The sequence below is a fragment of the Brachyistius frenatus genome, unplaced genomic scaffold, assembly GCF_029030835.1.
Source record: "Brachyistius frenatus isolate BFR_SWC_R1_liver_20210118 unplaced genomic scaffold, ASM2903083v1 Contig_13, whole genome shotgun sequence".
Taxonomy (NCBI): Eukaryota; Metazoa; Chordata; class Actinopteri; family Embiotocidae; genus Brachyistius; species Brachyistius frenatus.
In genome coordinates, this window is record NW_027210612.1 from 1,702,571 (window position 1) to 1,725,637 (window position 23,067).

A 23,067-nucleotide genomic window follows, 5' to 3' on the forward strand; every position below is an offset into this window, starting at 1 on the left:
TTTTTTCTTCTTCTTCTTCTCCTCTCCTCTACTTGACAGTTGCTCTTTGTGCCTTTGGCTAATGGCAACTCATCCTGTCACAGTTGACCCGTGCCTTAGTGAACTGTTGTCCGTCCTTTTCTCAGTCCCAGTGTGACACACACAGCGAGGACATGCATGAGAGCCATGACTTCATCCAGCGCTCTGTCTTCTCCCTCTCCTCTACCTTCTCCCTCCCTCCCGCTCTCATCCTCTCTCCCTCTCCAATCCTCTCCCTCTGGATCTTGTCCTTTTTTGTTTTACTCCCCTACCCCTTCGCTTCCTTCGTGTCTGCGGTCCTCACATCTTCCCGCCATGATTAGCCATAGTGCTTTCTCCCCAGCCGGTGTAATGTCTAGATCCTCCTGTGTCCTTGGAAAGCAGCCTAATAAGCTCAGACACACACTGATGTCTCTGCGCTCCACAGGCCTATTCTCCAGCGTCACCCAGCACACACTGAGGTAAACAAAGACCGCCACACACGCACGTACACACCACTCTCTCATAGTGTGCTAATAGACCGGCATACCAACCCACTGAGGACAGCGTTGACGCTAGCTCGCTAACGTTGACCTTCCGTGTGCCAATCACAACAAATCTGCTCTCTGATTTGAATATGGGGAGGAAAACAGTGTAAATTGAAAGCAGAAATCCCCCCGGTGTGAGGCAAGATGAGCCTCCGAATAAATTATTCAGATGGCAGCCTCTCCTGCATGATTCTCGCCTTCTGCTACGTTTAATGGCATCTGTGATGTCGCCCATTGGAGATTAATCCAGATGTGAGACGTTTGTGTGTGTTGTGGGTGTGTACTTACATTTCTGCGTGTGTGTGTGTGTGTGTGTGTGTGCGTGCGCGTGTGTGGCCGTGGCCCGCTCACCCCTCTTCTCATGCATCCCGTTGTGTCGTGTGATGGGGAAACAAAGCCTCAACAGGGGAATTTATTTCTTCTCCGGAGAGGGCCGTAAATAAACAACGAGTGAATCAATGCCTCCATTTGTTTTTCTCAGATAATTCTGCCTGTGTCGTTAGGCGGTGTGACAGTGTTTTGCAAGCCGGCGTAGCTCTCAGCAGCCATATTTCCTCTCGGAGAGAGTGAGAAAACATGCCACACCGGCCTCATGTTTCATTACTGAAGATCAGTAAATTACCGCATGCTTTTTTTTTTTTTTTTTTTTTTATATCACTCAATGCAGCTCATTTAGCGCCATGATGGAGCCTTTGTATGAATGGGAAATAACACCAGCATTAGAAATTGTGCCTCAGAACTGCTCAGTCAACTAAAGGCACACAGGTGTAGAAATTACCAGTTACAATTGAATACAAAAACCCACAGCAGGTCCCTTCGGTGAATGCATTTCAGTTTATGTGAGCATCATTGATTCGCTGCGAAAGGATGACCTTCCCTGATACAAGTACTTATTCTTATACTGTGTTTAGACATATACTGCTTGCAATACATTCCTCAGGCGTGTTTGCATTATGATAAAAGTGTAAAGAAACGTGTTTATAAGCCATTTTTCTTGTTGGGGCCCAATGATTTTCAAAAACAACTTAAAGGCCCAGTTTACTCAGATTACTGTAATATATTTATTCATTACCTTTAGCTGCTTTTAGCCTGCAGATATACCTTTAAATTTGTTTTTATTTAGTTTGAACATCCCTGCTTCAACCCCAAAGAATAAAGCAGACTGACATTTTATTGCAAAAGTTACATAAAATAAAAACATCCATGTTGTGTTTCCGTCACTGTTTTTTCACCATCCATATCTTCGAATCTGGGCGGAGACAAGCTTTATCTTTAAAATGGATGAGTAAACTTTCATTTTCCCTGTAATTGCATTCTGGTGCTGTGCAATAATAATTAGCACAGTTAAAGTCCCAGATAATAGGAGGGGAGTTCCTTGTGTTAGCTACGGTTCGATGACCAATAGGAACAGTGAATAATGGCGTGAGCAGAGTGCTCCTGGTTGTTAAGGAACAAAAGTAACCTCCCAATGTTTAAACCTTGATTAGGAGCAATCATTCAGCTAATGCTGCTGTTGGTAATGCCAACATGACTACACAGAAGAGCCTCTAATGAGCACTGGTTTACCATGGTTTCTTTGTACTCAAGTACCCTTCTCTGTGTCCCATATCCAAGTGTGAAATTACAATATCAGATCATATTTAGTTAATTAAACCCATATGACTAATTTAATTTGACTCAAATATGGGGGAAAATGAATAAATCATGGAGCCGTATTTAGCTTGCTTGCGCTGGTGTTAATAGTAATTAAATGTGGGGCAATCTGTAGCGTGTGACGATAGCTCAAGTCCTTTCTCTCCGCCCACTGTACAAGTACACATGTGGAAAAACTGTAAGCCAGACGTTTTTTTTGGAAGCCGTCTCGCGGAATATTAATGGAAATAAAGTGGGCGTTTCAGACACAGAAATGAGTGAGTTTAAGATGCAGTCCTGTAAAATAGGCTCGTGCATTAATAGTCAGCGAGTGGTTGTCCCGTTAGGAGATCTGCACATCTTGGTTAGAGAAGAGCCAGAAGCACTGAAGAAATATTCCTCCATGATTAGAGCCTGGAGAGTTCAAAGACAGCTGCCTCTGCAACTAGACGGGCACAAAACACTCACAAGGAAGACAAGAAATCAACTTGGATTTTGTCATTTAAGTATTTTATGTTTCATATTTGGCAGGGATTAGAGATGCGCACTCTCTCCGGCTCTGTCAGTCCTTGTTATGTGCTTGCAGTTTGTCAGATGCACAACAGGGTGCTTTATTACATCTCCATAAATGATGCCACCTAAGTCTTGTTTTCCTATCACTAAAAAGCACGTTGTGTTTTGTCACACTCCCTGATGTGCGTTGCATTGTGTTTTGTTTCATTTTAGACTCGCTCTGTGATTGATGAGGATTAAGAAACTGATTTTGCCTAATAGGAAACACAGGAAACGTCCTCATCCAAACTGGTAAGGCTCCTCATTTGTCATCTATGTCTTCTTTCAAACTGTTCAGCATCAGCTTGTACGGTGACACTGATACGCTTCAGTGTGGTCTCTGCAAACAAGATAAGATGGCTGCAGTTTGGATTTTGTCTTTTGTTGTGTCATAGCCGCCACTAAACACACCAGTAGTTTGTCCTAGAAAAGAATGCGCTGGTGATCATGTTATATAGTTCAGAAAAAAAGACTGCGTGCTTTCAAGAATGAATTGAAGACAGAATATATTGTGAATCAGAGGAAGAAAAACAAAAAAACCATCCAGACATTTTATTTTCAGGGCTCAAAAACTCAAATCATCTGAGGATAAAAGTCTATTCAGATTCCTGTGATAGTGATATTGATACAACTTTCGACTAGACGCCTTCAGAGAAATATATTGAACCACACAAATGTCAGAACATCGTGAATTTAGTTCCATGGGAGGCTGGCCACTGTTGTTTTTAAATTCAAAACATATGTTTACTTGATGATTTACATGATAGTGGATGATGGCATTTCCTCTTTGTCTGGTTGACAGCTGGAGCTTGTCAGGTAAAATGGGGGAGGTGGGAGGTGGGGGTCAGTCAAAAGCCCAAACATTCGCGATTCTAAATCATTCCTCTTCGCTCTATCACCGCTTTCCTTCTGATGTGGTCGATTTTCGAGAAAGCCCATTTGAAGGATGTTTACAAGACCACATCCTTGCATGTTTACTCAAGTGGCGATACCTTTCTGGCTCTGCTTCAAGCTGTCCCCAGGGCCTGAAGTCTGAACAGCATTGTTAGCAGTGTTGAGCTAATGGTAAATTTGCATGTTTGGCCATTGATCTGCCTCTTATCAATGTCAATATCAATCTCTTAAGAGGAGGACAACTGCTAATCCCCATTTCCCCATCCTCCAGTCATTTGCTCTCTGCTGCATATCCTGCAGCACGAGGCTCCATTTGATGCAAAAACATGCATGAATATTGTGTTCAATTTAGCCTTTGAACAGCATGAATATTATGTATTCAGTTATCCCTCGGACTGCATGAATATTAAGTGTTCATTTAAACCTTGGCAGAGATGAAACACCCCATCAGTCGTCATCACTGTGTCGAAAACCTTTGACCACCGTGATGGATGATGTAATTGGGGTGAATGAGGATGTGAGGAAACATCAGACTAAAGGATGTCGTATTACAGCCCCAACACATTTCAGTAAAAAGGAGACCTTATCCCTCTGCTTTTGTTTGGGAGGCTGTGCAAAATGTCGACGGCGTAGTTTGTGTACATGTGAAACGGCATCAAAGCGCTGGAAGGTGAATAATTTTTGGTGGCATCTGCACATTCTGCAATATGCTAATGAGCAAAGCTGCAAAAGCCAGATTGCCAGGAGAGAGAAGGGGAGATGGAGAGAGAAAAAAGAGGGAGGGAGCAGAGTGGAAAAGAGAGAAACAGACGGAGGCTGGTGTAAATTATGGATGCAACCTGCGATTTCCAAGAGGAAAAAGAAAGGCAGAGAGAAACCTCAAGTCATGCATATCAGATTACGCATTTACCACATTTTCTTATCATGGTCTGTGAGCAAACTCGTATACAATCTGGCCTCTTTGTGTGTGTGTGTGTGTGTGTGTGTGTGTGTCTGTCTGTTTGAGACAGGGAGTGTGTGAGTGAGAGAGAGCACTTACATATTCATCACTGTCAAGTTGTGTGGTGCTGTCAGGCATTCACAAAACTTGATATGACACGTATGTCTAAGGCTGTGTTGACTTTCATTGCTATTGTGTGGCGTTGCGCTGTTTGTGCATCTGCAGTCACGTGGCTCCTCATAGTTCACACGTATCATTTCAGCGTTGAGCGTGCACATGGACAACAGCAAATCTGTTCTGTTTGGAGCTGCTTGAATTGCTTTACATCATTCAGGTCTCCCTGGATATTTATACGACATTGTTACGGTGTATTGACAGCTGAGGTAGCTGCTTTGTTAAAAAATACTTACATCTAATCATGAATCTTGCCTGCTTGAGCATTTCCAGGTGAAGTTAAATAAAAGTGAGCATTTGTGTCCCGCTACCACATCCCGCCCTTGTGTGCCAGTCCCCCTTGTACCTCTGCCTGTGTGAATAATGGATCCATTCTTGAGTCATGTCTGTGACGGGGGCCTGTGCAGTGGTGTGGTTTCCCTACCAGAGGTGGATGTGCAGGAGACGGGAGGGGCTGCAGGTCTGGAAATAGCTCTGCCTGTGCTGGGAGCACCTTAGGTGGGCCTCTGTGCCAGCTTCACCTTCCTTTAACACGCTCGCACGACAAAAGTACAATTCTGCGAGCGAACCTGGCATATATTATGCACACATTTTCCAGCTAGGTTGAAAGGAGATATGGTTTAACCTGTCTCCATTCAGCTTTGCTGTCTGAGCGATCCCTTCAAACATGGCAGGATAATTAGAAAAGGACTGCGATTTCTAAGAATTGAACAGGAGCCACATTGCACTTAAAGCGAGAAGTGTCTGAGCTGGAAACAGAGACTATGAAGCTGCCCTGGATCTTGCCTGCATGTAAATGTGTGTTAATGTGCAAAGTAGGTCATTTATTTGGAGCAGGGACAGCCGTAGTGTGCCTCTCTTGAGCGATGTCAGAGTGGGGAATCAGATCATAAGCAGACACATTGCTGGATTTGGTGAACTGTGCCGGGGATTTACATGTACCAATATTTTGTTTATATGTCAAGCCCAAACCCTAATATACTCGAGGGGAAAGGGGGGTGGAGGGGTGTTGAAGGTGAAAATGGCTGTGGTCAATCCAGAGACAGCATCAGTAACCACAACCAGAGATAGCAGCCTAACAATCTGACTAAATCAGATTACCAAACAAACAGCTAAGAGGATTAATTCTGATCTCTCTCTGTCTCTCTCTCTGTCTCTCTCTCTCTCTCTCTTTTTCCATCAGACGGACATTAAATCTGCAATCTATAAAATCCCTTCAAATGATTTTCTATTTTACTTTGTGGCCCTCATTTTCTGGTCACATGTTTGGAGTGAAGCTCTTTCTGCTCCCACTGAACTCTGCCCTTTTGTTCTGCCTTGAGGCTTCTAGAAATTGCTTCACTAAACAGAGTATCATATCGGTCTTTAAAAATATCTTCTCAGATACGAATCTGACCTCCGATCAGGTGCTATACCGTTAAGCCCCATACTATTATAATAATGCGGCCTACCCGACACACTTGCAGTCAGGAATAAAGCAGTGTTGAGAGATGCCTGTGGCTCTGTGGCTGTCACTTAAACAAGCACAGCAGCGTTCGCTGGCACCGGCTTAATTAATAGAGAACATAATATATGGACGGGAATAATTACACCTTGTCCCTGGCTTTCAGAGATCAAATATGCGGCTGCATTTCTTCAAATTAATCTCAGGAATGATTGTTGGTTTACAGGGAATCAGTGGCACTACAGTATGCTCTCAGGGAAGAAAAAGACTGTAGATTAATTCGGTTAATATTTCATAAAGCTTACAAAGGCAAAGGGCATTTGAGGCTTTTCAGATTATTTGTCCTCAGCCAATATTACACACCACGGTTGAGCTGCTGTGCCACTGTGCTGCGAGTCTTCGGCTCTACCGCACAACGCCAAGGAAAAGGCACTTGCCTTTTTAAAAGTGTTTGTTTGCGATAGCGTTGTTTGTGAAACGGGAGCCGTTCAGATGTGCCGCTCCTTTTCCTCTGCCGTGATCTGATTCAAAGAGGCTGGTTCACGTACAGGATTGTATCACTCTCCTGAGTGCTGATAACGGCTAAAAGATTTGTATTAATATCCTCGCTGGTACTCTTTGATATCAACTGATTCCTTTTGAGTCTCCGCTCGGCTACTCACGCACACCTCGGCTGAGCACAAGAGCACAATAAAGCATTGCTCTTGACAGCTTGACAAACTGACATTCCCACTCTCAATCACTCCACCCTCCTGCCCTCCTGCTCTCTCAGATAGAAGTGTGTACTGTAACCAACGAGGACTGTAATCAGCGCCCACCTAATCAAATCATTGCTCCAACACGCAGCCCTGGCTGCCGGGCTCCCACGAAACACATCTCGGATCAAGAGACAGGCTGCTTGGACGGCAGTATATTCTGTAAGCAAGCCGCTGCATGAAATGTCAGGAGAAGTAGGATTATTTTTGAAAATGTCACTGACAGCATAATAGCTCAGTAGAGGAGTGTCTCATGCTATGTTTGTATCTCATATCAGCAGGTGTGATATCTAACTCTCTCTCTGTGTGTGTGTGTGTGTGTGTGTGTGTGTGTGTGTGTGTGTGTGTGTGTGTGTGTGTGTGTGTGTGTGTGTGTGTGTGTGTGTGTGTGTGTGTTTCGGACTGTGTGGTAATAAAAGCTACTGTACACAAATGAGAGTGTAAACAGAATCTGTTGAGTGGAACTGGTGTGCGATTGGCAATGTGTGCGAGCCATCGAGTTAGCCATTAAAGTGTGTGTTTTAGATCTGCACAAACAAACGCACATCTCCAAACCTCCTCATTATTGGCAGCAGGAAGGCTGCCTGGGCACTGGGACAACGTGTGTGTGTGTGTGTGTGTGTGTGTGTGTGTGTGTGTGTGTGTGTGTGTGTGTGTGTGTGTGTGTGTGTGTGTGTGTGTGTGTGTGTTTTCGCCTGCACTTGTGTGTTTGCGGTGTGCGCCTATGCAGTTGCTCCTTCCAAGATTTGGTTAACCGAGTTGGCTCGCTATCACATTGCCACAGAGTGTGCAGTTGCTTCAGCCTCTGTTTCATTTAGTGGCACCCACGCTCTCATCCTCTTGCCATGAAAACACACACACACACACACACACACACACACACACACACACACACACACACACACACACACACACACACACACACACACACACACACTCTCTCGTGCTTTTTCTCTCCACTGCAACAGACAATACACACACACAGACACACATTTGAAGGAGAGAGTGACAAAGTTAGAAGCACAGAGAGTGAGGAAGAGGAAAAAAAATAAGAAAGTACCAATTAAGCTCCTCAGACAGTTCTGCCAACAGACATCAGGGGGTTGGAGGCGGAGAGTGTTTGTGTGTCTGTGTGTGTGTGTTTACGTGTGTGTGTGTATATATGTGTGTGTAAGGGGGGGTGTTTGACTGGATCCGCGGTCTCTGACTTTGTGTTATACTATTAGTTTTGTACTTGTACAATTTTTGAAACATCTCATTACAGCGAGGTGTCAGTAACGTGCTGAGGCTGGCAATTATCAAAAGCTTGTTGCTTTTTATACTTGTTTGTTGACAATTTTGCGCACCGAAGTTGGTGTAAAATTATGCTGCATGTTTGTTCCTTCCATTCACTTTTATCATGTGTTTAACTGGGTTCACACTGCTGATTATAAGAGTTTCTCCCAAGAATAAGTGTCCCTAAAATTGTTTACATTTCGTACACACAAACTCGTATAGCCATATCCTAAAATCGTAGCTGTTTGTGTACATGAAGATCATAGAATTATAAATAGTTTTGTCGCTTAATTGCATCATATGGATTCTTTTTTTTAATATGGCAAATATAGCACAGAGTTATGAATTGAATTTGATTAAAACATGGATTTCTTTCATAGAGATCAAAGTGACGTCTTCCAAATAAAACAACAGGCCAATTAACAATCCAAAATGATATTCAACAGAAAAAAGCAGCCAATCTTCATATTTGAGAAGTAGCATTTTTGTCCCGATAAATAATAATTTTGACTGATAAACTGATTTTCCAACTTTTTATTCTCTCTTCAGCTGAAAGGGGGAGAAAAAAAAAGGACTTTGTATTGCTTTCAGACTTTCATGTCAGACACCAGTAGCTAAACCTTAATCCAAACAATCTTAGAGACAGAAAAACTCTTGCTGTTCTGCCAAATGAAGCCTCCTCCTCTGCTCTGTGTTCATGCTGTGAAACAAAAGGCTAGTTTGGCCAAATCAGGACTGACATCATTGGCAACAGCTGCAGGCTGCATGCACTGTGTGGTCTGTGCATGTGTGTGTATGTCTCTGCGTGTTTACGTCTCTGTGTGCGTGTGTTTGTGTCTGTCAAGACGAGGTGACCTGATTGCTCAGCTGAGCAGTGAGGGAAGACCCAGCCTTGTGTTGTCAGAGTCGCACCGATACAAAAACACAAAAAAAAAAAAAACCCACAAGGGATGGACCACAATGCACCCTGGCTGGCAGCTCCTCCTTCCCTCCGAGTCCCCTCTGTGTTTTGTGTGTGTGTGTGTGTGTGTGTGTGTGTGTGTGTGTGTGTGTGTGTGTGTGTGTGTGTGTGTGTGTGTGTGTGTGTGTGTGTGTGTGTGTGTGTGTCCCCACTCTCCCCTCCTTCTCACGCACACACTCACACACACACGGTGGCAGTCCTGACCGTGCCAAAGCAGATTTGGAGATGAAAAATGACCCACCACTGGCCGCAGTATCAGCTTCCAGCCATAGAGTGGTCAGGCCAAATCCCATCTAAAGAACCTTTATCCTTATTGCCGTAAAGATAGAGCTAGTTACAACTGGACCTCTCCTCTCCTCAGTATATATTTGTATGTACTTGTACTTGGGAAAGGGAACCCAACAACTTTTCACAGCTTGATGTTTTTGACTTAACCAGCTACTGAGACTGACAGTCTGTAAAGCCTGCAATGAAACATGTCTCATTCTGCCTCAAGGTGCTTTTAACCCACATTAATTAATTACGTTTGTTTGTGTTTCACCTGAGAGTTTTGAGATTTCATGGTGGCATAAATACTGTTTGAAGAAACCTTCAATTTCTAATAATACAGTTTCAGCTGCAGAGTTTGGATCAATTTCTGCCTGAATATAATTCAGATTAAATAAACTAACCAGCAGCAGCACAGAGCGTTGAATGTTGGCAGCTTCAGTTGTTAGTGCCAGTAAAAGGTGTGTGGCCTCATCATTCAGCCCTCCCAGCATGAACACATAAAATACCTTCTCAACACATACACGCGCGCACAAACAGAAATGGCCTCCGACCCCCTGGGGCCTCACCTCCAGAAGCCCTGTGGTGAACCGTGTGTTTGTGTGTGAGGCTCAATAACCTTACTAGGGCCATCCCACCCCTGCTGCTCTGTCTTATTACTCCCTGTACCCTTTCTGTTTTGTCCAGAGGAAGGAAAAGAGATAGGATGGATTTCAAGCAGCCCCCTGGGGAGCTGGAGTGAGAAGGGGGAGGGAGGGGGGCACAGCTGGAGTGAGATCTGCAAGGTGGGAATGGTTAGAGCGAGGAGGGCTGGGGGAGACAATTTAGGAGGAGGAGGCACACGGAGAAAGCACAGAATGGATGCGGAGGTGGTGGTGGAGCAGCAGTATTGATGATGTTCAGATAAGTAAAGGATTAGTGGATACACAATGAGCTTGGGGGGGGGGGGTGCTGCTCCCCCATTCAGCTAGCGGTGAAGTGGTTCCTTTTAATGAACTGCTAAAGGGGAAAAGGACGTGCTTGCGTACATTCTAATATGGACATGACATCAATGCCGTTGAAATTTTTCTTTATCAGCTGCATTCTTAAAATTGAATATGTGCCCTTTAGTCACCTCATCTGTCCCTGGAGGAGCTTGGAGTTGTGCACGCTCCAAGGTTTAGTACCAAAATGTCACTATTTCAGTACTTTAAGCAATATTTAAACCGCGTCTTGATATCATACGTTTTCTTTACTGTCAAGAAATCCTGTAAAAGGACAACAAACAAAAAAAACAGATGGGGAGTTGTGTCGTCAAACCCTGATTATTCCTCTGTGCCCCATTTGTTGTCCAAAATGTATTATAAACCTATCAATGAGCCACACCACCGCACTCATATTCAACCATCACAATGAACACAGGCACTGTTGTTTGTTTCCATCCCACATACACCAACCTGCTGCCTTAAATACTCACTAAAGCACCAAACGTGTATTTATCTGCTGCTGAAAATAGTCCCAAACAAATGCACTGTTTACTCCTTTTTAAGCGATGTTCGCTAAACACTTCATTGCCCAGTTGTTGTAGGAAACATACTAACCTAACTATATTTGTGACTTGGATTTCTGTCTTCTGTAGGAATGAATGAGCTTGTGGCTGAGTCCTACCGACAGAACAAGAAAGCCAGAAAGATACAGAGGCATCGTTTGCTTATGTGGGTGTTTAATGAATGACAATGACAGAAATATAAAATATCTCACAATATGTTAACATCTTATTCTAAAAAAAACAACCTTTTCTCATGTAGCAAAACACACCAAAGTTTCAGTCTTTGTTTAACATACCTGAACCTACTGAGCCAGAACTACAGCTGAATTAAAATTCAGTCTAAACTTGGAAGTGCCACGAGAGAACTTTCGGCACTAATGATCCTGCCTCTCACAATTTATGTATCACCCACACAAAACCACATATAGACGAACATATGATTGCAAAAGCACGCGAGGAATCTACCTCCTCAATGGGCCGAGAGCTGAAAACACACCAGTCTGACTTCATGCTCCTCCTCCGCCTCCCCCTTCATTTCTCTCCACTTTCTTTTCAACTCTTGTCTGTCCTTTAATAGACTCGACTGCTGGAGAAACGGGAGCGGCGCAATCTTGCCGTGTTTCTTTTGCTATTCTCTCCAGACACGCGCACACACTCACTCCCACTTGCCCACTGCAGCGGATCCAACACACAGTCTCGTGCTTGTTCTAAGTGAAGACTGCTTGGGTGTAGTGAGGGATAATGGTGCAGAAGACTCATTCGAATGCGGGTTTTGTGCTTCGTTCGAAACCCGCCCTCGGTGTGCAATTGTTCTGCGTCTCATTGGCGCATGAGGACTGAACAGGTGTTTCTGATTGTGCGTTTTTGAGTGCGCGTGTCTTGAGCCCACACTGCATCGGCGAGGGTCAGGTGTCTTGTCTGGCTTTACGTTGAAGAGGAAACCCAGCGGATCGGATTTCAGTGGAGGTCAGCTGTCCTGCTCCGTGTGCCTCAGAGGTCAAAGTTTAGGACTGGTCTGAACGTAGACACACAGACGCGCGCACCCGACACACAAATACACACGTGCGTAATATACGCAAGGACACGTTCGTTGTCTTAACGCCATGAAACTTTTTTTTTTTTTTTAATGTTGTTGGTGAGAAAACCAAACATTTAAACGTTATTTTATTGTTTATTCACTTTGTAAATTTTGCCTTTTAATTTCACAAATTACAACGTATAAATGAATTGTACGCTGAAAAAGAAGTTGTTTGTTTAATGGGGTTTTTTTCAGACTCGGAAGAGCTGAAAATTATTAGTTTGTTCATTTAACTTTAACTTTTCAATTTGTGTTTTTTTTTTCCCCTTTGGACACATAAACTGGCAGGGAGTCAACTTCAGATATTTTGTGATGGATTTCTTAGATTTTGACCCAACAAATTTTTTTGTTTTGTTTGTTTACCTTTACATCTTCGCAAATCACAACATAATCTCACAAAAATGCTCCAGTTTCCCAGATTCAAAAGGGATCTCTTCAAACTTTCTCCATTTTATTCAACCATAAGTTTAAAAGCCAAAGCACAGCAGCAGATTTTCAGGAAATGTTTGTCATTCTGGTTTTGAAAAGTGACTCATCAACAATTGCTGATTGATTCTGTTGATTGATTAATCAACTTTTTTTTTTTTTTTTTTTTTAAACTCGAAATAATCCCTTGCAGACACTGCAGAAGTTCAGTGCTTTCATTGTGTTTTCATTATCTCAGAAACTCTGATGGCTTTGCGATTCAAATCAATGATTAATATGTGATTTCTGCGAAACAGAATTGAAGTTTTGCTCTAAAAAGTTATAAATAAAGGTGGTGTCCTTTGTCCAAAGAAACGTACGTGTCAATATTCTCATACATCAACATATTATAATACTGTAGCCTATATATGCGTAACTATAAAGAGTTACTTGCACATAATGTTCAGAAAACTCTTTGTGACAAGGTCCTCTGAAGACTCAGAGGCTTTAATAATTAGTGGAAACTATTGACACTCTGATATGTTGGTGAGTCTGAAAATCCAAAGTACAGCGACACTAAAAGACCCGTTGTCTGTCTGTTTCTGTCAGTCTTTCTCTCCTTCTTGTTTTCTTCCCCTCCTCTTGTCTCTTTCCTTGTCTACCTCTCTTATACGGAAAGTGGCCAATTTCCTGAGCCTGTTTTTCCATTTTGCTTCGCTGTGCGTGTATCTTTTACATGCATGTTCCTCTGTTCGTCATCCCCTGTCTCGGACTTGCTCTCAGCTAGCAGCTTAAATTGTCCCAATAGTTACATGGGAGCAAGCTGGTTGGAGATTAAGACGTGAGCACAGGGGAGTTTTCAGTCAAAGTTCTGACTATTTTCAGCTTTTTTTTTTTTTTTTAGTGCTTTATCAATAATCAACAATGCTGCCATATCTCGATGTTTCGCAGGAGAATTAGTATTATTTTTCAGTGTGCAGGAGACATGTGGCTTCATGCTAAAAAAAAAAAAAAAAAAAAAAAAAAAAAAAACAGTCTTATGAGCAGATAAACACTGATATACGCCAAAGCCGGTTTGAAACTTAAAAAAAAAAAAAAAAAAGGCATTTCCAGTGGTTTATAATGATGTAAAGACAGTCACTGTGTTTGTTAGGCTTAAAAAGATTTGCACAGATTACATATGTCAAATAAATCAATTAACCAAATAATGGATGTCAAATAAAGTTAAAATTCTGTTCACTTAAACAGTGTGATGTGCACTGCTTAATATTTCATTGCCAGATTTTGTCATGAAAGTTTATTACAAATCAGTATTTGGCAAGAAAATTGTCTTCTGGCAGATCTGTCCAGAGGAGTGCCCTCCTCGGCACCCGTCGGCGTGATATTAACTTGAATGGATGTGTTTTGTTGTATTTTTATCTATATGTCACACCCTCCTGACCATCTCCCATCTAAGTCGAGGCAAAATATTTTGACATCCAACTTCATGTCATACATTATTTCTTTATTTTTTTGTCAAAGCATCTTGTCTGCACTGACATGTTGACAGCAGTGTTTTTCTCGTTTTCCTTAATAATACTGCTACTGCATGTGCCAAGTCTTTTCACTCAGACGTTTCACTTCAAGCACAGAAATGTCAAATTCTTCCCTGTGCTGGCGTTTTTGTAAATGAAACTTAGTTTGAAATTTCAGAGTATCACTGATCAAATCTTGCAGTTATTCATCAAGTATCGAACACTTTATGAAAAGTTAGCCCAGTTACAGAGTTTGGTGAACTTTTTACTCTTTCGATGATTAAAGATTCGATTTCTGCAAACTTTTGATATGAAACTGATGAAACTATTCAAATGTGCAGAAACACACTGGATAAACTCAGCTGTGGCTTATCTTGTAAAAGCGGTGGTTTTTTTTTTTTTTTTTTTTGGGGGGGGGGGGGTCTCATTAAACACAAACATGAGTTGAACTCTTATATTTGTCACTGTGCCCCTCTAATCGCCAAACGTCCAGTTGAGGCTGTGCATCTTTGATCAGAGCTGACCGCTGCTCCCCTCTGGCTCCAAACCGGGCCAAACACACAGAACAGCCTCGCAAATGTTTTTCCCATTGAGATTGCAGCCATCGCTATTCGACATAAAGTTAATTTAGTGCCTGCTGTCGGTGTGTTTGCGGACTTGTGTGTGTGTGTGTGTGTGTGTGTGTGTGTGTGTGTGTGTGTGTGTGTGTGTGTGTGTGTGTGTGTGTGTGTGTGGCCGATGGGGTCTGGGCTGATGAGGGAGATCCTTATTGCCCCCGGCACAGTGGCTCATGGAAATCAATGTTTGATTTGCCGGCTACTTGATAAAGGATTTAATGCTGAAACGTGCTCCCACCCTCTCCTGTTCTGCTCGCAGTAAAGAAATTGCCTTATTGAATCCATTTGTTCATTTTGCCTTCATTCAGGGGTGTGTTTGCAAAGTGCTGGTATTTGCCTCTGTTCATGCATGTGTCTGTTCGTGAATGTGTTGGCAGGTAATAGGGTAGCTGTGATTACCTGATGGGCCTTGTGTCCACTTGCTGCTGGCTGCCAATATGTGCGTGTCTGTGTGTGTGTGTATATGTGCAGTGTCCAGGATGGTGTATAACCACTCCGGTGCTCCCTGCTCTCGGTGTATGTATCGACCAGACTGTGGAATGGAGAAATGCCTGCCCAGCACACAAAATCAATGACTGCTGTTTTCTCCCCTCCAAAGGCCTCCTGTTATCTGCAATGAATACAAAGCACATATTGTAGCACACAAGACACACATTTATACACCTCATCTTTATGTCGACTCCCCTTTTTCCACCATTGCGGCGGGGTCACATACGGGCCTACCGGAGATCGGGCTGAATCACAAGTCACCTGCACGTAATTGGAAGAACTCGGGCTGACGCGGTGTGTTCTCTCACTCGCCACCGAGTCTTCTGTCACCTAACAAGACTTTGAGTGAGACCTACGCTGCTGCAGCTTTCACTGGACTGCGAAGTTTATTATTCCGTCTACTCCATGAAGTCCGTGGTGCCAGCAAATCAAACACGGCAGCCAAAGAGTGTGAATGAAACATCATCTGTCTTCCATTGTGTTGAGCAGCATTAGCAAATTGGCCAACAAGTGTTTGTTTAGCCAGTGGGCAGTCCGTTTCATTCCAGGCAACCTGGGAAAGATCAAGCCTATTTTCACTATTGTTGCAGATGCTCCTCTCTCTCTCTCTCTCTCTCTCTCTCTCTCTCTCTCTCTTTCACTGTCCTCAACTCTTTCTTTTCTCGCTGTCTGTCTGTCTGTCAGGGATTATAGGTGGTGGGAGGAGGAGGAGGGGAGTTGGAAGGAAGGATTAGCGGCGGCCGTCCAGCGTGTCCGTCTGTCTGCCGTCACAAAATAGAATTCATTTGTGTGATCCAGATGCTTATGCTCAGCTCCCTGCGTGTGTGCGCGCGTGCGTGCATGTGTGTGTGTGTGTGTGTGTGTGTGTGTGTGTGTGTGTGTGTGTGTGTGTGTGTGTGTGTGTGTGTGTGTGTGTGTGTGGTTGCTCAGACAGAGGAGAGGATTGGCGTTGGGCTGGAGGTGCGGGTGGGGGTGTTTTGTGGTGGAGGTGAGGGTTAGCTCACATCCCCTGCGCAGCTTTTGTACTCCTGCATTAGAGAGCTCCTGTGACCTGATCACTGCAGACTCCGTTTAACCGCCCTGACAGACGACCAAAATAAGAGCCAAAATGAAAGGAGGAGGCGCCACGTCACGAAGGAATGGCGGAGTGTTGTAAAAAGGATCGGTCATTGACAATCTGATTGATTGATTGATCGGAAATTATTTTGCCAACAGTTCACGTTGAAGGCTGGTTATTGAACCCCGAACAAAATGTGTCAGTAGAGAATTGAAAGTTGTCATATTCAAACTCGTCTTTACTTATTCTGATTTCACTTTCTGCTTTGTCTTTCAGACTGTATTTCGTGTCTGATGATTGTTAGTTGTGCATCTAGTGGAGAGAGGACAGGGAGAGCAGGTGGGGGGCTGTGCAGGCAGTATTAGGGTCACCACAGAGGGGAGAGTGGGGGTCCTGTTGTGGCTGGCGACTTCATGCATCCAGGGTGGGAGTGAGGTTGATGGATGGACCCAGACTGCAGATCTCATGGAGGGCTTCGGAGCAGGATACTGGGGGAGGTCCCTGAAGGAAGTAGTCTAGAAAGGGGAGGGGGGAGAGAGAGAGGCAAAAGAGACCTGTCATTAATCAAACTCCCTCCACCTGCCATTTGTCCTCTGTCTCCTATTCTCTGTTCACCCCTCCTGCTCCCCCTCTTTTACTCCTTCCCATTCCCCCCTTTTTGTTCCAAGTCAAAGTGCAGTCCTCTACTGTACGCGCACTCCCTCCCTAACATCACTTTGGGATGTGTTAAATGCTATTATGAGGTGGCAGCTCAGGCAGCGTGCCCTACAACAAGGAGAGATGGATTCATGCCGGGGTTAAACACGACTTCGTTTTCTTAATTCACTTAAAGTCGGGTGGCGCTGCTCCTTGCCACCGAGCTCTTAACTTGCTGGTCGGCACAGCCCTCTGATGCCTGCCTGAGACTGCTGTAACGCGGAGGGCTGCTAATTTTGTTGCTTTGAGGTCAGAGAGAACATTACTGGCTGCTTTGACAGGTCAGAAGTCTCGGCTGGTGCTGGTGCTGCTGGTGCTGCTGGTGTGTGTGTGTGTGTGTGTGTGTGTGTGTGTGTGTGCGTGCGTGCGTGCGTGTTATTTCCTAGCCGTACATCTCTGTTTACTTCAGCCCACACTTCTATTATGAACGTCAGACCTTCACAATATTTCTCAGCTATCTCTTGCCTATATATCAAATGAGCAACAGCGTGGGCTCATTAAAAATGCATCTTGCACATTGAGCTTGGGAGACCAATTATCCCACCTAGCTCCTTTACAATGGCTGATAATAAAAGCCCCTGTAGTGGGCCACTCTCCGACAGCTCCACCATCTCGCACTCTCTCCCCTCTCTCTTTCTCTTCCTCCTCCATCTCCCTCTCCAGATGCCTGTTGTCCTCACACCAGATCATCAGTAAACACGCTTTTTCACTGAATTCGATGGAGTACAGTGTTTTGATCTGTTGGGATTTGTGTGTGTCGGGGTTGGGGGTGGGAGTCTTAATGCTGCTGTGCTCTGCAGGTGGCAATGGACAATGGTATTACAGAAAGAGGCAGACATTTGTGTATACACACACACACACACACACACACACACACACACACACACACACACAGGCTCACATGTGTAAACGTACACAATACATAAGACTGTTTCAGCACACATCGTACCATCATGCGTTTTGACAGGAGTGTCTTGAGGAGATCACAGCGCCTCGAGCGCAGAGCCTGTTTTTTTTTTCCCGCCACATGCTGTACATCAAATATGGATGCATGTGGGAAGCAACCGCATCACCGGAGCTCTTTAAAGCCCCCATTCGGGCCAACCTGCTCATCAAAAGGCTGCCATCGCTGTATACATGTGGAACCATATAATGCACAACCCCCACCTTGTATTTGTGCATGCGTTTGTACGTGCGTCGCTGGCGGTGTACCCTTTGAGGATCAAACGTGTGGAATTTTACCTCACAGCAGGCAAGTAAACAGTGTGAGAAAAGACGGCGGTATGACGGGTGTTGCTGTAGCCGATGATTAGGTTTGTTTAAATGTACGCACCGGCATACACACGGCGAGTTGTCACCACCTCGCTGCAGAGAGCCGATGGATGGTGCATCCCCTCCCTCCCCCCAACGCAGAAACAGCTAAGGAACGAAGCATATTCTGCAGAACGCCGAAATCAGCTTGAGACATTTCTTCGACGAAACAGTTCATTGATTAAGTGGGAATGCCTTTTGATTTTACATACAAAAATCTGTTTACAGGTCTTGACAGCACTACATGTGCAAAATCTGAAATGGCCTCGTGTGATGTCATTGGAGTTCGCCCACCGTGAGTTCGACACTGTTCAACTGCGAGAGCTCTTTTAATCAAAAAAATAAAATAATGGACGGATCAATCGACAGTGAAAATAATCATTCGTCTTACTTTGCTTTAGCGTGCCATTTTAATTGGCTACAAAACCTGTCAAGGCCGTGAGCCCGGTTTGATTTGATATGCTCCCTGGCTGAGGAAACCCCTCCTTCACTCCCTGTAGGTGTTGTTAAAATCAGACCGACTTCATTAATAGTCTGATCTGGATGTAATTAAGAATGAGCAGAGGGCGGCCGGCAGGGAGAGAGAAAGTGAGAAGCAGAGAGTTTCTCCTCCCAGCTTTTCTTTTTAGACCTGTCTGTCACCTGTTTTGACAGGCCAGGGGGAGGAAACTTGCGAGGGAAGTAGGAGGGGGGGTCAAGGGAGTGGGATTTTGATGAGGCTTGACCTTCGTTATGTCAAGTTCTCCCAACAACTTCTTCACAAGAAAGGTTTATTAAAGCCGCTAAACGCTGGGCTATATCACTGCAGTCGGAGATGTTTTGGCTCATTTGTCTGTGATTAGTCTGCTTGCCCGCCTTTGTTTTGTGTGTGGGGATTATCCGAAACACCCCCATGCACATGCACACCAGTCTTTCTGTACTCGTGTTTACGCAGCACTGGGTGGAAAACATAAATCGGAGACAGAGCGTTCCCCGTCTGCGTGGCTTGGAATAGGGTTTGGACTCGGAAAGCTGGCTTTCCTCTCAGGAAGTGTTGTTCCTCACCGCTCTCCATAAACACTGGAAAAGAGACCCAAAGAAAATGTCCCAGACTCACTATTTCCACTGTAAACACACAGACATACACATATTAGACTGCTCACTCTTTCTGTGTTCGCTCACACTCTGTGTGTCTCTTCTGTTTCTAAGGCAGAAGGTTATATATTTACAGTATATACAGTATGCCAGGGTTCTGACCTGTGCAGATCAGCTGCCTCAACTTTTGAATGTATGCATGTTATTTTTTAAGGCTTTGCAAAGTCCTGCCAGTGTTTATGAACAAAACAACTATGAACTATTTCTTTCACCTTTAACTTACATGTAGGCTGATTTTCAGGGGTTTTTCTTTCACAGCCAAAGCTTTTTTTTATTATTATTATTGCGACACAGCTTACATTTAAAAATGAAGCACTTCAAAAAAAGAAAAAAACAAACTGGATTTGCTTGTTTACGTTGAACCCCTGGGTGAAAATGGCAGCATTTTGCAAATGAATTACCTCTCAGAGCAGCGTTTTTCAGTCTTAACGACTGGTTGCATTTCAGCTCCCCCCGTGTGCCGCGCAAGTTAATAAATCCACACCAGTGAGAGAAAGAAAGAAAGCTCTTTCCATCAATTTGAGTTGTCATGGCATTTATTCTCGCACTGGAGCATTATGCTGTGAAAATATCATCGCTAAGTCTCCCCCCCCCCCCCCCAAAAAAAAAAAAAAAAACCAAAACAACAACACCAAAAAAAAAAACAACCCAAAAAATAAGACTTGAAATGTTCAGTTTATCATTGTCAGAGCTTGGATTTGACAACAGGGAGCAGGACTCTGTAATATATCACAGACAATTTGGCTACTGTGATTTTATTGCAGTTTTTTGTAAATCAGAAAGTCCCATTTATTTATTTATTTATTTTTTACACAGAGATGACAGGAAGTTGAAATTTATTTCCTTAGATGCTGTGCTTTGTTTCAATTCCAGCCAGACATAAGGTTTTGTTGCTATTCTAGCCGCTGTGGTAAGAAGGACTGAGCACACTTTTACCATCCAGCTGGCTTACACGGCACCCTAACCTGTGTGTGCACGAGTCTGTGGAGAGGCAGAGCGAAGGAGTGTGTCAGAGAGAGAGAGAGAGAGAGAGAGAGAGAGGTTAGAAACCCCTCTTTTTTCTTTTTATTACATTTCCTCCGCAGTGAGAGAGGAGGCAAGATGGACACTCCATATCTCCCCGCTGCACCAGAAAACTCATCTAAATGGAAAACACATTGTCTTCATTATTTTGCGAGAGCTGAAAGAACGGGGTTGTCATGGTAACAGCCATCTGAGTGAGCGCAAGCGGGCGGCCGAGGGGCTGGTTTTAGGGCCAGAGAGAGAGAGAGAGAGAGCTGAAGGGAGGTGGTGGTGTGTGTGTGTGTGTGGGGGGGGGGTGTTAAGAGAGGAGAAGGGACTGAGATGAAGAGGGTGGAGATCGAAGGAAGACAATAGATAGGAAATTGTGGGGTGAAAGAGAGAGAGGAACGAGAACAGCGGGTGTGATGGAGAGAAGATAGAAAAAGAAAAGAGGGTTTTCATGAGAGGAAGAAGGGAGTTCCTTTTCCAGCGGAGCCAGACAGTGCAAATGGCCAGTTAGTGGCTCTCAGAGAGAAGTTCAGAGGCCCTTATTAATTTCAAGGGGCAGCAAGATGGTAGATTTAACATCTTAGGAAATCTCTTCCAACTGTGCCTCACTGCAGCCCCATTGGTGTGTGCGTGTGTGTGTGTGTGGATACACGAGACTGCACACTGATGTACAGTCGAGGAAAGAGCTATCTTTGCCCGCTGAGCTAACATTAGAAGATCAGGTTCTTTGGTAAACATGCTGAGGGGGTGACCGGCTCTGCAGCCACTTCTACTCAGCCAGCGCCCCGGTGGTGATCGACAACCTGCCTGCTGCTGTCTTTATTAGTTGCTCCCTTAGAACAGCCCCTGGCAGCAGCAAGCCCAACACCAACGCCCTTCATCAAATATTTACCCCTTCTGAATCTACAACCTGCATCGAGGCCACTTCAAATAAAACCAAGTGCCGAGGCGATATCTAATCCAGTCCAATCCTGCTCCTGTCAGTTTAGCATCAACGCGAGGATTAGGGATGCTGCCACAGAGAAAGGGACCTAGATGATTGTTTATTGAAGTTGGTTCTCTGTTATGTAGCCAGTGGCGTTGGCATGACTGAGGCCTGACACAACATCGTTTTGGCAGCCACCGGGCGATTAAGGAAATTAAAGTAATTGCTTTAAGTCTTTGTCATGTAAATACTTCCCCCTGGAGTAGTTGGCTTGGCTTTAACATCCATTACAATTTGACATCCAACCTTGTGCTTCTTCAAAGGAGGACACATCTTCATCGTTATTGTTTGTGGTTTAAAAATGGGATGGAACCGAGGAAACCAAAACAAATTTGATCACAGATGAAGCAATCGCGGAAGTCCCAGATATTGTAAATGATGCGCCCATATTCCCTGTAAATGCACTGCATGTTCAGTATTGGTTTCCCTGCAGCCGGGCTAAAGTGGTTTCCTTCAGAAGAACATCCAGATCTATTGGAGATAAACGTTAAAAAGCCGTCAAGAGCTTCGCGGGATCTCTCAGCGCGTGGGGAAATTATGCTTGTTGTTTTCTCTCATCGGTTCCCTCCAGATGTGCAATCACGGTCGAGGGAGGGACGAGGGCTGTGGCTTGTGATTGACCAGCACTTAGGGGAAGAGACAGCGCGCACTCAGTCGACTGTTTGACTGCTCCGGCTGTGCTGGCTGGCCGGCCAGCTGCGTGGCTGCCTGTAGGTCTTAGTGATTCATGTCACACTGTAATTGGTTTACCTGCTCCCTGTGTGTCTGCGCTCTGAGAGGACCAAAACAAATTACCCAAGGATGACCTCTCGCCATCTCTCGCTCCTGCTCTTGCAACCATTTCCCCCCCTCCTATCTCTCCCTGCTCGTCTCACCCCACCTCCCACTACATGTAATATGTTGTGCGAGTGTTTTTCTGTCTCCCTCTCTCTTCCCATCTATTTGTCTGTCCTGTCTCAACGCACTCCTTCCACATACCTTGAATCTTACAAGCAGAGCCCCAGTAGGAAAAAAAAACAAAAAAAAACATCTCGTGTAGAAAACACACACATGAGCCCAATTACACATGCCGAAGCCTCTCGAGGCTGCGGTATGTCTGTTTCTGCGTCTGCTATGTCAGACATCACTTCGACATGTTACGCACACATGCATGCGTGAAGATAAGCTGATAGGATGGACTTGAGATCACAAATGAATGTACTCAAACACTAGCGGAGTGCTTTGTAGCACTAAAGGAGTGTTTTGTAAAAGCTGCAGTGAAGCACATTAGCCTTTCAGGGCTGTTTTTTTTTTTTTTTTTTGCGCTCGCTGTGCCAAATGATACCTGTGTGGATTGTCCCTACAGTGAATGAAAACTGTTGCTCTGTGTACACCATTAGGCTGTTTTGATTTTCACAGCAAGCAGATGTTTTGTGTTCTTTGCCACTCATACGCTCAATCTCAACACCGTGGTGAACAAAGTCACAGAGCAAGATGAATGAGTGCATCATTCTCCCCATCTACCCGCGCACGAAGGTCTCGCTGCCTCTGAGGTTATTTAGCTCTTTCTGTTTAATACCAAAAAAAAAAAAAAAAAAAAATCCACCGTCAAAGGATTTGTTTGCAAAGCTCCAAAAACGTGATTTGTTTGTATTTCGTTGCATTCGCTGGTTACACAAGCTGCTCTTGTATCGGAGGACCCGGTGCATGTACTGGCAAACATCAGTCTTGTTCTAGTGTCCTTGAACAAGTCCTTTATTCTGTACCAACTCCAGGGGCTACTGTAGATAGGGTGGTGGAAAAAAAAATCAATAAAGATGTACT

The 23,067-nt window shown here is 44.3% G+C and overlaps 1 protein-coding gene across 5 annotated transcripts in view; it reads left to right on the forward strand.

The window, feature by feature from the left end:
* Positions 1-23,067, forward strand: part of zmiz1a (zinc finger, MIZ-type containing 1a) — a 99,683-nt gene that overhangs the window by 35,697 nt on the left and 40,919 nt on the right. For 3 of the 5 annotated variants that reach the window (XM_069692736.1, XM_069692741.1, XM_069692739.1), the window contains exon 3: positions 2,904-2,981. The exons of the other annotated variants lie outside the window; for them this stretch is intronic. The gene's annotated coding sequence lies outside the window, so the exon portion shown is untranslated. The remainder of the gene's footprint in view (positions 1-2,903; positions 2,982-23,067) is intronic. 5 annotated transcript variants of the gene reach the window in all.